The sequence below is a fragment of the Pimephales promelas genome, chromosome 19 (genome assembly GCF_988280905.1).
Source record: "Pimephales promelas chromosome 19, fPimPro1.hap1.1, whole genome shotgun sequence".
Lineage (NCBI taxonomy): Eukaryota > Metazoa > Chordata > Actinopteri > Cypriniformes > Leuciscidae > Pimephales > Pimephales promelas.
The window spans coordinates 13,839,998-13,854,716 of NC_142787.1; positions in this window are offsets into that span (position 1 = coordinate 13,839,998).

Genomic DNA, 14,719 nt, shown 5'->3' on the forward strand with positions numbered 1-14,719 from the left:
CCTTGCTAAATAAAAGTGTTTATTTAATCTATTGGCAGAAATTCTCATAGACTTGCATTGCACATGCAAAAACCACTTACATTTGTTTCAGAAAATGTATACTATGTGTGTGTTTAACAGGCGGAATTTCACAGTATACAAGTTATCCTAAGATCCTCTCTCACAGTCAGGTGAAAGCAAATTTCTGCATGTTAAATACATAGACACACACACACAGGCCTACGTGATGCAAACACACACGCATCTCTGCGCAGGTGAACTTTACATTCATAAGCACATAATAATTTGTGTTTCTTTGATTTAACTGCAGGATAAAATGTGGAAGTGTGTGCACTTCAGTGATAATGTCTGTTATTTTATTTCTAATTATGCCTCTGTCTCTCTCAGACACACTTATTTTTGTCCATACTGGAACTCGTGCTGTTAAATGCCAGTTTGTGTTTTGTCTACTTAGAAAAAAACATTAAATTACTATGTGACAGACACAAACACACACCCATAGACCCAAGAGAACTTACAAAGAAAAATATCAATGCAATTGTTTCTTCTAGATATAGCATTACACAATTCCTACAACTTCAAACTTCAACTTCAAAAGAGATCTTATTGTCTCACAATGTCTTGTTTCATTTTATTTCTCTCCTGGAATTTTAGGAGAAACATCTTAGACAAAGTTGATACTTAAGTGAGACATGACTGCAAACTCAATTTTTTTATCTCTATACTCTAACTCTTTACTATCAACAATTATTTCATTTGCTTATATACTGTAAGTTGCAATGCCTTTCAAAATTTGGGCTTGGTAAGATTTTTTTAATGTTTCGAAACAGAAATCTCACCTGCATTTATTAGATCAAAAATACAGTATAAACAGTAATATTGCAAAAAATGTTTACAATTTAAATCAACAGTTCTCTATTGTAATATTACAATAGAGAACTGTTGATTTAAATTGTAAACATTTTTTGCAATATTACTGTTTATACTGTATTTTTGATCTAATAAATGCAGGTGAGATTTTGCTTTTCATCACTGGAATGAATTACATTTTAAAATATTATTTTAAAATGTAATTTATTCCAGTGATGCAAAGCAAAATTTTCAGCTTCATTCTTCCAGTCTTGAGTGTCACATGATCCTTCAGAAATCATTCTAATATGATGATTTGCCGCTCATTTCTTATTATTATGAATGTTGAAAACCGTTGTGCTGCCTAGTATTTTTTGTGGAAATTGTGATACATTTGTTTCCCCATTTATTAGAAATAGAAATCTTTTGAAACATACATTACTTTACTTTCACTTTTGATCAATGTAATGCATCCTTGATGAATAAAATTATTAATTTCATCTTTTTTTAACTTTTGAACATCACTGTTCATAATTGAAAACTCTCATGAGTTGAAAATGTGCAACTTCGGAGCAATAAAAACCATCTTAGAAAACTCTTGCTTAGAAATGTGAATTATCCTTGTAGTGAAAGCACATGAACAAATACACACATGAATCTCGTCTATCTGGGGTGCGTTTGCTCTGTTTACCACAAAACAGGATGATTACAATAATCATAAGTCTTATTAAAGTTGAGATCACATTACCGTGAGGTTTGCATTTCCGCCTTTAGCTCAAAATATGACTGTTTATACTTGTGCGTTCGCACTGAATTTATTCTTAGAACTAAGATTGAACATTACATGTCTGCAGTGCATGTGTGTTATGTATCTTGGTTATTCTAGTGCTGTCATGTGTGTAGGTTATTCTGGTGTAGTATGACATGAGAGCAGGTTGGTGATTATTGTTGTACACGCGACCACACTTTGGTTTCGAGTGCCACAGTTGGAAATGCCTGTGGGTGTGTGTGTGTGTGTGTGTGTGTATGATGATTTTAGCCAGCATTTACGTATTGCAGCATGGGCACATCTATATGTGTGTGTTTATCAGGGAGGGGTGTAGCGTGTGTTTTTGGAGTGAAAGTGTGTGTTTTGTGTTTTTTTGTTTCTGCACATGTTTGTATGTGTGTCACTTTCTTAAACACTAGAAACCAATGTTAAGGGTGGAGGCCCTGCTATCTAATCTAGAACACTACTTTCTTTTGCTTCCCCCCCCCCCCCTCCCCCTTTTTAGGCTTTTTAGCTATTAACCTTTTCCTTTTCTTCTTTAATGTTTTTTAATTTTTATTAATGGTGTTTCCTAAAGTAAACATTAGCAATACTATTCCCGATCTTATGATTTTGGAATGACAACTCAAACATTTTATGTCTGGTTAATAATGAAAAGACACTGTTGACTTGGGTCAGCAAGAAAATCAAAGTTGTCACCTTTTGGTAAAAAAAAATCGTTGGTTTAAATCCAAATTGGGTCATTTTTTTGATCTGTGTACACTGATAAAAATGATTTTTTGGTGAAGTTTTGTCTACCAAATATTGAGGTCTGCATTCACACATGCTATATCAAAAGTGAAGACATGATGAGACACACTGCAAGTATTGATTAATTAAACAGTGTGGTCTAATTCTAGTTATATTGTTTGAGTGAAATGTTGAAGAAAAATTCAATTAAATCGAATAGATATTACTTAATCCTTAATTAGCTAAATAAAAATTACTTAATTTCTTATGGTACTTTCACTTAACTTAGTTAAGTATAGTTACTTACAGTAATTATGTGTGAAATTTACTCAAAAAATATCAGTGCAAAAACTTGCCTTGAAAAAATTAAGTAAATTTTACTTTTTTAATTTTTAATTTACTTTTTTAATTTACTTTTTTAATAAAACTGTTTTTTTACAGTTTAGATTCAATGTTTTTTTTTTAGTTATGTAATGAGAATCATTTTTTCATATCTTAGGGTGTGTCTCAATATGCTCTCTAGTTTAGTATTTAGGATATTATAAATACTAAATATTTATATCAGGTCTCGCGAAGTAACGAATTGCATTACGGCAAGAAAGATCTGATAAAATAAACATCAAACAGAAATAACCCGGCGCCGTTATTTCGGTGCGGTGTTCGAGACACATACAATACAGACTGCCGACAGTTCAACAGGGCGCAGCTCTTAAAGGGGCCACACCTTATTTCCACTCGTTACAGCTAGGGATGCAACGGTACACGGTAAAATCCCGGGCCGTTCGGTCAGCCCTGCACGGGAAAATCTAACCTCGTGTCCCGCGGGACTTCGGTTCTGCCATAGAGTTCGTGGCGCTGATCCTTTAACCGTATTTTCCGCACTATAAAAGGCGCACTTAAAAGCCTTTAATCTTCTCAAAAAACAACAGTGTGCCATATATTAGATCCATATCATATATGGATTAAATTCGCCCGCGAACTCGCGCTCGTGTCCAGCTTATGCCCGCTTTGTCACACGGCCAGTTCAACCTCGTATAAATCAGGTTATGTGTGTGTCGCTCACGACCGCTCACTCTAACAAACACACACGAACAGACCGGCGCTGCTCGCGCGTCATAAATGTTCATAAAGCGCTCCCCGTTCACACGGGTCGTCTCATTCAAAACAGCCAACTGTTGTTAGTGAGCCGCCTCACATTGAATAATATGAGTCAGGCTGCGAATGTAAGTTACGTGCCCGCCCCATCGCGCTTACGCTTACTAAATAAACGCCTCACCTCCGGCTCCGTAGCCTACTCTCTACATTCCCAGCACATAGTGGATGCATAACGCAAACCCAGTCAAATGTTTGACTGCAGTATATTTTTGCACAAGAATCTCTCAAAAGTGGATTAGTAACATTGCACTTTGTATCCTGAATGCAGTATTTTTTTTTTATTATATTATTTTGCTCTGCTCTTTTTATTCAAACCACAAGCTAATTTTTGTTAAAGGTAAAAGTGCACTTTTTCTTTCACATTGATCACTTTATTTACCAGTTATCAAGGTTTGGAATTGGGATCCACTTGAATATTTTAAAGTGTGCTCGTTTACATTTTGTATATCATAAGTGGTATTTGAAGAGGTTGTATTGCTTAGTGTTGTTCAGTACAGACTAGAGTGTTAATTTATTCCATGCACATTGATGTTCTTCCTACTGTGACATTCTGTTTATGCTCATAAGAAAAATAAAACATATTTTTGGGATGAAATAGCAGTCTCTTTCTGCACAAAACATGTACCGAAACCGAACCGAGACCGTGGCCCAAAAACCGAGGTACGGACCGTACCGTGGGCTATCTGTACCGTTGCACCCCTAGTTACAGCTTCCATCCTACTGAACAGGTACCGGTATAAAGGGGGGAGGGGATCAGGTCGTGAGTGCAGAGACATCTCTGCGTGAATGCTATTTATGACAGTACAAGTACCCCACAGCGACTCTAGGGGTCACAGTCTGACAAAAACGGAAATCTTGCAAAGTGCTGCTTTAACGGAAGTTCGGACGAAAAACATAAATCACATGAGCCAACTCACTATAATGTTAGAACAGTCCATGCAACCTAGCTAGTCATTTACTAACACTGAATTAATGATATTGAAGTTCATATCCCCTACAATGATATCTATGAACTCTTTAGAGATGCTTTTTTAGATGAATGAGATCATTCCAGCCCCATGTTGATTTTGGCGCTCGTTGATTTAGCCGTGTGCTTGAATCAAGCTATTAATCTGCAGGAGGAGCAGCTACTGAACCCACTGAATGATCTATTTGTGTTCAGTGCTATAAGAATACTAGCAAAGCATCTGCCAGACCAATTTATATCATTCATACCATTATTATCCTGATGGTCTGTGGTCAGCACTGAAACGCAGAACAGCTGATAAAACACAGTATACACAAAAATCCATTGTGAAGAGATGACCAAAGCTGAGGTCAACATGAGTTCATTTATTAACTTACTCATTAGTGGTGTTTACTAAGGCAAGCTACTGTATTACTATTTTGCATGGGCAAGCACCACTAACTATTAATTATTTCTGTCTCGCTCACTGTAAATAACCTTGTTTTTGCACATTTCGAATTTACAAGGATTTCAAAACACTTGAAATGGTCAAATTTATCGTTAGTTGATTGAATTTAGATGATTAAGAAGCTTGGAGCCATTTGAGGCCGCTTTTTGCTGAGTATGGATCATTATTTGGTCGTTTGTGGAAAAGATTTTCCATCATTTGTTATACAGTGAGTATTATGAGTTATTTGATGTCTTCTTTTCTTCATATGCAGCGAGGCCTCGTAGATCGACTCGAGCCGCTCTGTGATTGGCTCAGGGTGTGCCACGACAGACTTGGGGGCGTGTCCTCCTTAATGATGGTGTGTGAGCTCTGTGAGCGTTTGATCTGGTCTTGGCTAGGTTATTTGTGGAGTGTTGGGATCATTTGGTTTGGACTGTAATTAAAGCTTTGGGTCAACATGAGCATAATCAAAGCAGTCTGGGTGGTACACAAACACACACACACACACACACACACACGCATGCACAATAATACACACAAGCTAAGCTGTAATTTTAGTGCAACACTGAATACAACCCTGACTGAAACACAGGAGGAGGAACTAAAGTTTAAAACACATAATTTAGAGACACAAAGTAAGTGTCTTGTACAACAGGGTATATATCTGCTTTCAAAGTGTGTGTAGCCTGAGGCAGAGGGTGTGTGGATGGGCTACAGGTTAATTTTATACTATAAGAATAAGACAGCAGTTAGTCTACAGCACTTTTGCACAGTATTAGTTACAATTTAAATGGGGCCTGTTATACCTTATATGTCTTGATTTTTTTTGGGTGGTCTACTAGAATAAGTTTTCATGCTTGAATGTTTAAAAACTACATTATTTTTCATATATTTCACATTGTTGCAGCTCGTCTCATCTCAGTCTGTCAGTAATGCTCTGTTTAGTTCTTGTCTTTATGAAGCCACTCCTTCTGTAAAGCACAATGTGCTCTGATTGGTCAGCTGGATCAGTGTGTGGTGATTGGTCAACCGCTTTGACCGTGTTTGGGAAATGTCACACCCTTAACATACTTGTGAGTTTCAATGCTACTACTAACTATCTTAACCAGGTTCCGCCCCTTTATTCTGTGTATTCCTTGCGTGGGAATTATTTAAATGAGAATATTGTGATGTTTAAACTACAATTGAGGCATTTAAGGGAGTTCGGAAACAGTGACACTGATTTGTGAGCAGTGGCCCGTTCGCATCATGATAAGAATGATAACTTTGAAGATAACCATAATGATAAATATATAAGTGTCCACACCAACAAACTATAACGTTCTGTTTATTCTAAACGCTTGCTGCGGGTTTGTCGTCTGCCACTTTAAATGCTAAAGCTCTTTAAAGGTGGAGTGGAATCTGATTGGCTGGTAATGTTTTTATTCTTCATCAGCTGGAAAAAAATCATTCTGAAAGTGATTCCAATGATATTGTTTTTCTCTTTATCATTATCCTTATATATTATCGTCCTTGATGTGAACAGGCTTTTACTCCCTTTGGAGTGACTTTGTGCTTTGTAGACCTTTTTCATGCTCAAACATCAAGAAAGTCTTGTATGCTCAACACATATGCAGATATTTGATCAAAAATACAGTTAAAAAGAGTAATATTTATAATATAATCTTTTTTTTACATAAATGCATTTATTTTAATCAATTGAATGTGTCCTTGCTGAATAAAAGTATTAATTGCTTACTATCCCCAAGCTTCACAGTATATGCAGTATCAGTGTAGTTGTTTTCCAGTCATGTTTGAAGAGAGAAGCAGTCTGGTGACCTTTGAACTGTGGTGATATAGGTTCTATAGAGCCAGAGCTCTGAGAAACAGCTCGTGTGAGATGATGGATTAGTTCATAAAGAGGATTAACAGGAAAACTTAGTCTGATTTGTGGACGTGTTCTTAACATTCTCTGATACATGAATAACAGATGATGTTTGAATACAAAAGCAACACTCCTGCCACAATAATGACAGATTGGACAAAAACACAGGGAAGAAGCCAAACTGTTTAATTCACGCTTCATTTCATTAAAGGATATTCTGATTTTGATGAAACAGCTTCAGGTTTGCTTGAATTAATTTGTTAATTTGTTTTTCATTCATTGGTTATATATATATATATATATATATATATATATATATATATATATATGAAGAGTTCAGATGCAAAAGCCTCTAAGTGCCATTTGAAATTTTCTTCTAGAATGATCATTTTTATCAAGCTTGTATATTTAAGTTCAGTGATTTCACTTAAATGGCAATGATAATTACCTATTAATTGTTATTTAAGTAAAATTACTGAACTTAAATATACAAGTTTGATAAAAATCATCATTAAAGAAGAAAATTTCAAATGGTATTTTATTTAGAGGCTTTTGCTTCATATATACACATAGGTGAAGTCAGGTTCCTGTTGCATCTCCCAAATAATACTTCATTTTTTAGATGTACTGTATTGTTATTTGCTGTTATTGCTATAACCTTCATTACCTTAAAGAATTAGTTCATCCCAAAATTAAAAATTCTGTCAGTAATGACTCGCCCTCATGTAGTTCCAACCCTGTAAGACTTTCGTTCATCTTTGGAACTCAAATTAAGATATTTTTGATTAAATCTGAGAGGTGGATCACTCCTCCATAGGCTTCTAAGGGATCGAAACTTGCCGGCTCAAAAGTTATTAAAGACATTGTTAAAATAGTCAGAGGGACTACAGTGGCTCAATCTTAAGTTTATCAATTGACGACAATACTTTTTGTGCTAAAAAACAAACAAAAGTAACGGTTTTATTCACCTATTAATTTCCTTCTCTGTGGGCCGTGAGATTTATACTGCAACAGTGCTGCGCTTCTGTGTATGTCACATGTACGTGTAACACAGTACGTGTGTGACGTACAACCTAGAAGCTTTGCGTAGTTTCACTACGTGAATTCTCAAGGCCAACAGAGAAGGAATGAATAGGTGAATAAAGTCGTTATTTCTGTTTGTTTTTGTGTGCACAAAAAGTATTCTCGTCGCTTGATAAACTTAAGATTGAGCCACTGTAGTCACGTGGACTATTTCTGGGCCGGCAAGTTTCAATCCTTTAGAAGCCTATGGAGGAGTGATCCAGCTCTCAAAATTAATCAAAAATATCTTAATTTGTGTTCTGAAGATAAACGAAAGTCTTAAGCTCCGTTCACACCGCAGCGATTTTGTCGCTGTGTGTCGCTAGGCTCTGTACTGTGATGTCGCTTGTGGGCGTTCGTAGTGCTGTCGCTCTGATGTTATTGGTAGACTGCACGTCTGGCCATATCTATACAAAAGTCCATCACAAGTGATATATAATTTTAATTTGACTGGTAATAAATGACTTTTAAGGTTAAAAAGTGTTTTTATATCTCCACAGCTGTGTTCAGTGGATTAAATCATTTGTCATTAAATCATTAAATCAATGAACAAATTAAACTCACTCATACTGTCACAAATTATAAAAAGATCATTCGAATTTGACAAATAATCAATTTTCTTGTCCCTAATAGTCAACGTAATGCAGGGGAAATTGTAAAATGAACTGCAGCAGTGCTAAACGTGCATCATAAATTTACAACACTCGAACTATAACGTTAGATGTATGAATTAAACTCACTGAGACTGTCGACAGTTTCTTTTCCATGCATCATTTTATTATCCATGTATGTGGTTACAGTCAAATCATATAAAACAGTGAAATCGTCCTCAAACTCTTTCTTTCTGTCTTGCCTGCCCTGCACTCGAGACGGTGACGTGAGCTCCACTGAAAGTCTTCTTTTCTATTGGTTGTCGCTCGCGAAAATCGCTTCTCATTTGCAAAAAGTTGAAAATTCTCAACTTTTGTCGCTTGACATTCTGTCGCCAACGGTCACTGTCGCGCCGGATGTCGCCAGCATTCCATTGAAATGAATGGAATCTTGTCGCTTTGTCGCTGCGTGTCACTGGCGGTGTGAACGGGGCTTTACGGGGTTGGAACTACATGAGGGCGAGTCATTACTGACAGCATTTTCATTTTGGTGTGAACTATCCCTTTAATGCTAATGTTATTTGTAGAAAGGCTGCATTACCTACAAAATAAGTAAGATGATGTTTAACAGAATTTTGGCTGGTGGTTAATGCTATTTTGGCTGCATGCCATGGACCTTTATTGCATTTTGATGAAAGTAATTTATTTTTACTTTGAAATGTAACTCAAATTTGATTTCATGTTGACTTAACTGTGTTGTGCTTAGGTGTTTTATGTTGCAGTATTTCATATGCTCTGCTAAACCCATCCGCACTGATTTCATGTCTTTGGATTAATGTGATCCGTGTGGTGCTTCTATCCTACTGTAAATCTGTGCAAAACCCTCATTCTAAAGCCTGTGTAATGACCGTATCCAGGTGTGTGGCCTCATCTCTGCCTGTTTTCTGTGTCTGCATGATCTATTAGTGACATACACAACCAAACGCAAAGCATGAAGATGAAAGAATGTCAAGTGATTGATGGAGGGGAAAACACACTCTTGCTGATGGCCAACAGTGCATGTGCGGTACAGTAGAAATGTATACTTAAATGCACTTGCGTTTACAGGGCGGGACGTGCTTGCCTGGGCGTGGGCGTAGGGCCCATATTTAGATCAGGATCTGTATCTTTACAGAGAGTTATATTCAAGCTGGTAAATATCCATGGCAAATTGCCAGGTTTAAGCAGCGGTTACACATCCAAAATGCACATAATTAGAGGAAATGCTTTACGCAGTAACTTTTCGGACCCATTTCTCCTCTGAACAAGCCATAGAGAAACTGTTTGCTGTTTTTCTTCATGCTTAAATCGTTTAGTACAGAGCAGGTTTCAGAGATCTGCAGGTATCAACCAGGACATCAGACGCTTTGAAGGATTTTCAACAGGTTGAGAAAATACAACTTTAGTGATGCCATATAAGAACCATTTTGGTTTCCCAAAAGAACATTTCAGTGAAGCAAAAAAAAAAGAAAGAAAGAAAGAAAGAGATTGTTTGTGTGAAGAACATTTTAAAAATCTAAAGAACCTTTTTCTACTATAAAGAACCTTTTGTATACAATAGAAAAGTTCAATGGATGTTGCAGGTTCTTCATGGAACCTTAAAAGGTTCTATCAGCGCTTTGTATTTGGAACCCCTAAAAGGTTCTATACAGTAATAATATATAAAATATAATAAATAATATATCTATATAATAATAAGAACCCTTTAGGGTTCTTTGTAACCAGGAAAAAGGTTCTATGGAACCTTTTGGGTTCATTCATTATCATTTGTTTTGTCCTTTCCGGATTAAATATTTCATATTATTGACAAAGATCATGACCCTAAAATTTATTTATGAATGCATGTGAATGATCACAAAATAAAATTTATATAATGTCATGTAGTTAATTAATATCACACGAAGAGTGCCATTTCAGTTTTTCTCCTCCAAAAATCAGGATGATTAAAATGTGATATTAAGTTACTACAACAGTTTAATAAACAATTTAATTCCAACTACAAAATGTTGGAGAATAATGTCATATTTGAATGAATAATAGCCTATAAAGAACCTTTGTGCCAAAAGGGTTCCTTCTTGTAATTATAGAACCTTTTTTAGCATAAAAGGTTCTTTGGAGTTGAGTAAAGAACCCTATGCTTCATATACAGAACCCCAATGAACCCTTTTTTCTAAGAGTGTAGCATCGCTAAAGGTTTAGAATCAGAAACAACACAATCCTACAGTAGTGTACAATATACAAAGTTCTGTCATGAAACTCTCACAGGCTAATAGGTCCTTAACTCAACCTGCTTGCAGTTACGCACTCTCTAAGGCCCTGTTTACACGAGAATGCTCGCGGGTGAAAACGTAAAAATATTTTATCGGGTGTGCCTTTCGTTTACACGGTGACGACGTTTTTGAGGCTCAAAAACGCAAAAAAGTGAAACCACCCTCCAGAGTGGAAATCTCGCTCCACCGCCGCGTTCCTGTGTAAACAGTAAAAACGCAAAAGTCTGCTTGACAGTGAAGGTTGTACGCAGGCGCGTGGACTTGGTGTTGTTGTAGTATGCACTCCTAGCTGCCTGACGTGCATACTACATTGAATTTCACACACTTTTGCGTCTCCATTTGCACGCGGATTTCCCACACAAAGCGCTCGTCTAAACGCAGAATAAAAAAAAGATGACGCAACGCCACTTTCGCTGACGATGAGCCGAGTGAACATGCAAATACATTCCCTGACATTAGATGGCGCCAATTTGCTCTGCAATACCACTTCATAACAGTTGTCTTTTCTCAAGATGTTTGTAGTCCCTGTCGCGTTTGTCATAGAGTTATTTATGTTTTAGCACCAACGAGAACAGCAGCTCTACATTCATCTTGCATTGCATCTTCCTCGCTGTGTAGTGTAGACGGCGACGCGTATATCTTCTTCGCCATTGCATATGTGTGCTCGGCAAGACCGTTTTGTGTTTGCGCGCCCCCAAGTTGTTTTTTACTGTAACTTCAGAAGCTTCAAACGTGAGCAAAAGCGCCAATCTCATTGGTCGGATAGTTTTTGACGCAGTGCGTCAAACTAAAACAACGAACCCGAGGCGTTTTTAAAAAAATGTCGCTTTTACGCGTCGGTGTGAACACTCACATTGGCGCCCTTTGTTTAGTCACGAGGCGTTAAACGTTGGCGAAAAACGCGCACGAAATTCGTCCCGGTGTGAACAGGCCTTGAGCCGTATTCACATGCGGGATACAAAATGGTGGCTAGCAAACAAATTCTATCTCTAGTATTCATTTTGATCACGGCTTTTCTTAAAAAACAAAGACGTGTGTGTGGAGCAAATGGTGGTTTGTTGTTGTCTCACTAATTGCATCATCCGGTTCGGCACTCCTATCGGTTTGAGTTGACTGTTGTTGTAGAGAAGCCACACAGCGGGACTACGCTTCAAAACGTCCGACACTGCTAGAATTTTCTCTCAGGTCAAATTTGATTGCAATGCTCAATAATCGGCTGTCGGCAAACATGTCAAACTAATCAACGACTTCCGATTTTGGCCCATGATCAGAGGAATCTTTTAGGATTCACAAAATTTCTCTCAGACAGGTCTCCAAAATCGTAGTGTGCACCAGGCTTTAGTCAAGCTGTTTAACATCCACACATCCAATCATAAACCGCCTCAATGATTGTCTCATTAAATATTCATGAGATTTGTAGTCACAGGAATTCACATGCTGTTTAGTTTCAGCATCTGTTTAGAGTCAGCAAAAATAACATCTTAAAAATGTTTTACTTTAATATTATGTGATGTATTTTAGAGTGAAACAAAGGATATTGAATATATGTGTGTGAAAAGGTCAGTGACAAAGCAAATTGTTACATTTTAATGAAAGAATACAAAAACCTTGTACAGTACATTTGATTTCATGCTGACTTTTAAATATCAAACCATGTCTGCAGATATGTTAACTGAAGTGAAGAAATTGTATTTATTAGTGGATTTACATATTTTGCTAGCCTGACTTCGTCATACTCATATTCTTGTCGGAATATGAATATGAGTTCATATTCAATATGAGTTGTCGGAATATGAGTCTGAAACTTCTCCATAGGGCTTTGATTATGAGGCGTGTCTTAACCGAACCAGGAAAAAAAAAACCTCTGCACTCAATTGAATAGTCGGTAAACCTACAACCAATCAGAGCAACACAGAAAGTCAACTACTTTGCATACAGTTGTCAACTACAGAACGTAGCCTAACTTTACTTATTTTAGAAGTTAAATAACGAGTGTTGCTTCTTTTACTTACTTCTCCATGATGGAGAAACCACAACGACCACAGACATTTCATTACGTCCCATCTTCTTAGCGACCATCGGAGCCAACTGATAAGTTACACTTTTGCCGAATCATGTAGGAAGGACGGCAAAGATATCTTTCCGATCGACAAATGCCTTGATTGCAGTTCTCTGTTTGTCTATTAAAATGAATGCGCTGTAAATTTATTTTACAACAGACGCGACAGCGAAATCTATACACTCAATTCTCCAGCTGCAGTCATCTTTGACAAGCGCTCTTTGATAACGTGATGATTACGTCCCTGCAGATCACCTGTCCATCATCGTATAAAGCCCACCATGGCAATTTGATTGGCCCGAACTTTTCTTGTCTGATCATAATTACTCCTCAATGGATCGAGTCCAGACCGAACTTCCCGACCAAAAAATGTTGTGGGCGGAGTTCGGGCTGGCATCCAGGCTAATATTTTGCATGTTGCACTTGTTAAATCTGTTTTATTTATTAATTTACCTAAATAGGGGACTAGGGCTAAGTTGTCATATTTTTTTACTCCAGTGAATATTTTTCAGAGTTCGTTTATTTTTGAAAGTAATTTTATAGACACAAAAAGCTATTGAATATTTCCACTATCATTATTTGGGAACAGCATGTTAAAAATGATGCAAAATTCATTAATTATTACAAATTTAAATAATAAAAAAATAAAATTTAAAAATTATTAAAATTCAATTCATCAATAAAGCAGCTCTACAGAAGATAACGTCTTTTTCCAGCTCAATTCAGTTCAAGTTTTGTTCTCATTCAATATTGTCAGGTCAGTCAAATCAACAATATTTTCTTCTAAACTGGTTTCATAACAAAATTGTTGTTTCATTTTGTTGACATTTAAATCAGAAAATATTTTTTTAGGAATAAAATGTATGAAATCAGGCAAACTATATGAAACAACCATCTGAAATGAAAATCAGAATTCAGAATATAGAATAAAACTGTGAAGTTTGGTGTATATAGAAATTTCGGCCTTAGTAAATAAGAAAAAACTAATTTTGAGATATCGTAATTGAAATCTAATGGCACAGATAGATAATGTGCCATAAAATAAACACTTAAAGGAGTAGTTTACTTTTGAAAAAACTTTTGTTGATAATTCACTCACCCCCATGTCATCCAAGATGTCCATGTCTTTCTTTCTTCAGTCGAAAAGACATTAAGGTTTTTGATGAAAACATTCCAGGATTTTTCTCCATATAAAGGACTTCAATGGGAACCAAACGGTTCAAGGTCCAAAAGACAGTTTCAGTGCAGCTTCAAAGGGCTTTAAACGAAACCAGACGATGAATAAGGGTCTTATCAAGTGAAACGATCACTCATTTAAAATAAAATAACAAAGTTTAAGTTTTATAAGCTCAAATGGTCGCCTTGCTCTGCTGTGTTTGTGACTCTCCTGTTCGAACTCGTTTATCAAAATGAACGAATCTTTTTTTCGTGTCATTTGGTTCATTCAACGAACGAAATGAACGAGTTTACTCTGGAAATGATTTGTTCATTTTGATGAACAAGTTCGAATAGGAGAGTCACGCATCACAGAACAGAGCAAGGCCACTATTTGAGCTTATAAAACTTAAACTTTGTCTTTTTTTTCTTAAATGAGTGATCATTTCGCTTGATAAGACCCTTATTCATCGTCTGAAATCGTTTTAAGCCCTTTGAACAGTTTGCAGTTTGCACTGAAACTGTCTTTTGGACCTTGAACCGTTTGGTTCCCAATGAATGAAGTAAATTATCAGCAAAAGCTTTTTTTAAAAAGTGAACTACTCCTTTAAAACTGTTTTTAGATAGTCCGAAACAACACAATATGAAAAGCCCAAAAACTCAAATTGACCAGTGCATGAAAAAACAAAAAACAAAAAAAAAAACAATGTCTGCAGTGTGTAAAACAATTATGAAATACAAAACCATTTTGAAACCAGGAACAAGACAATCCAGTGTTAAT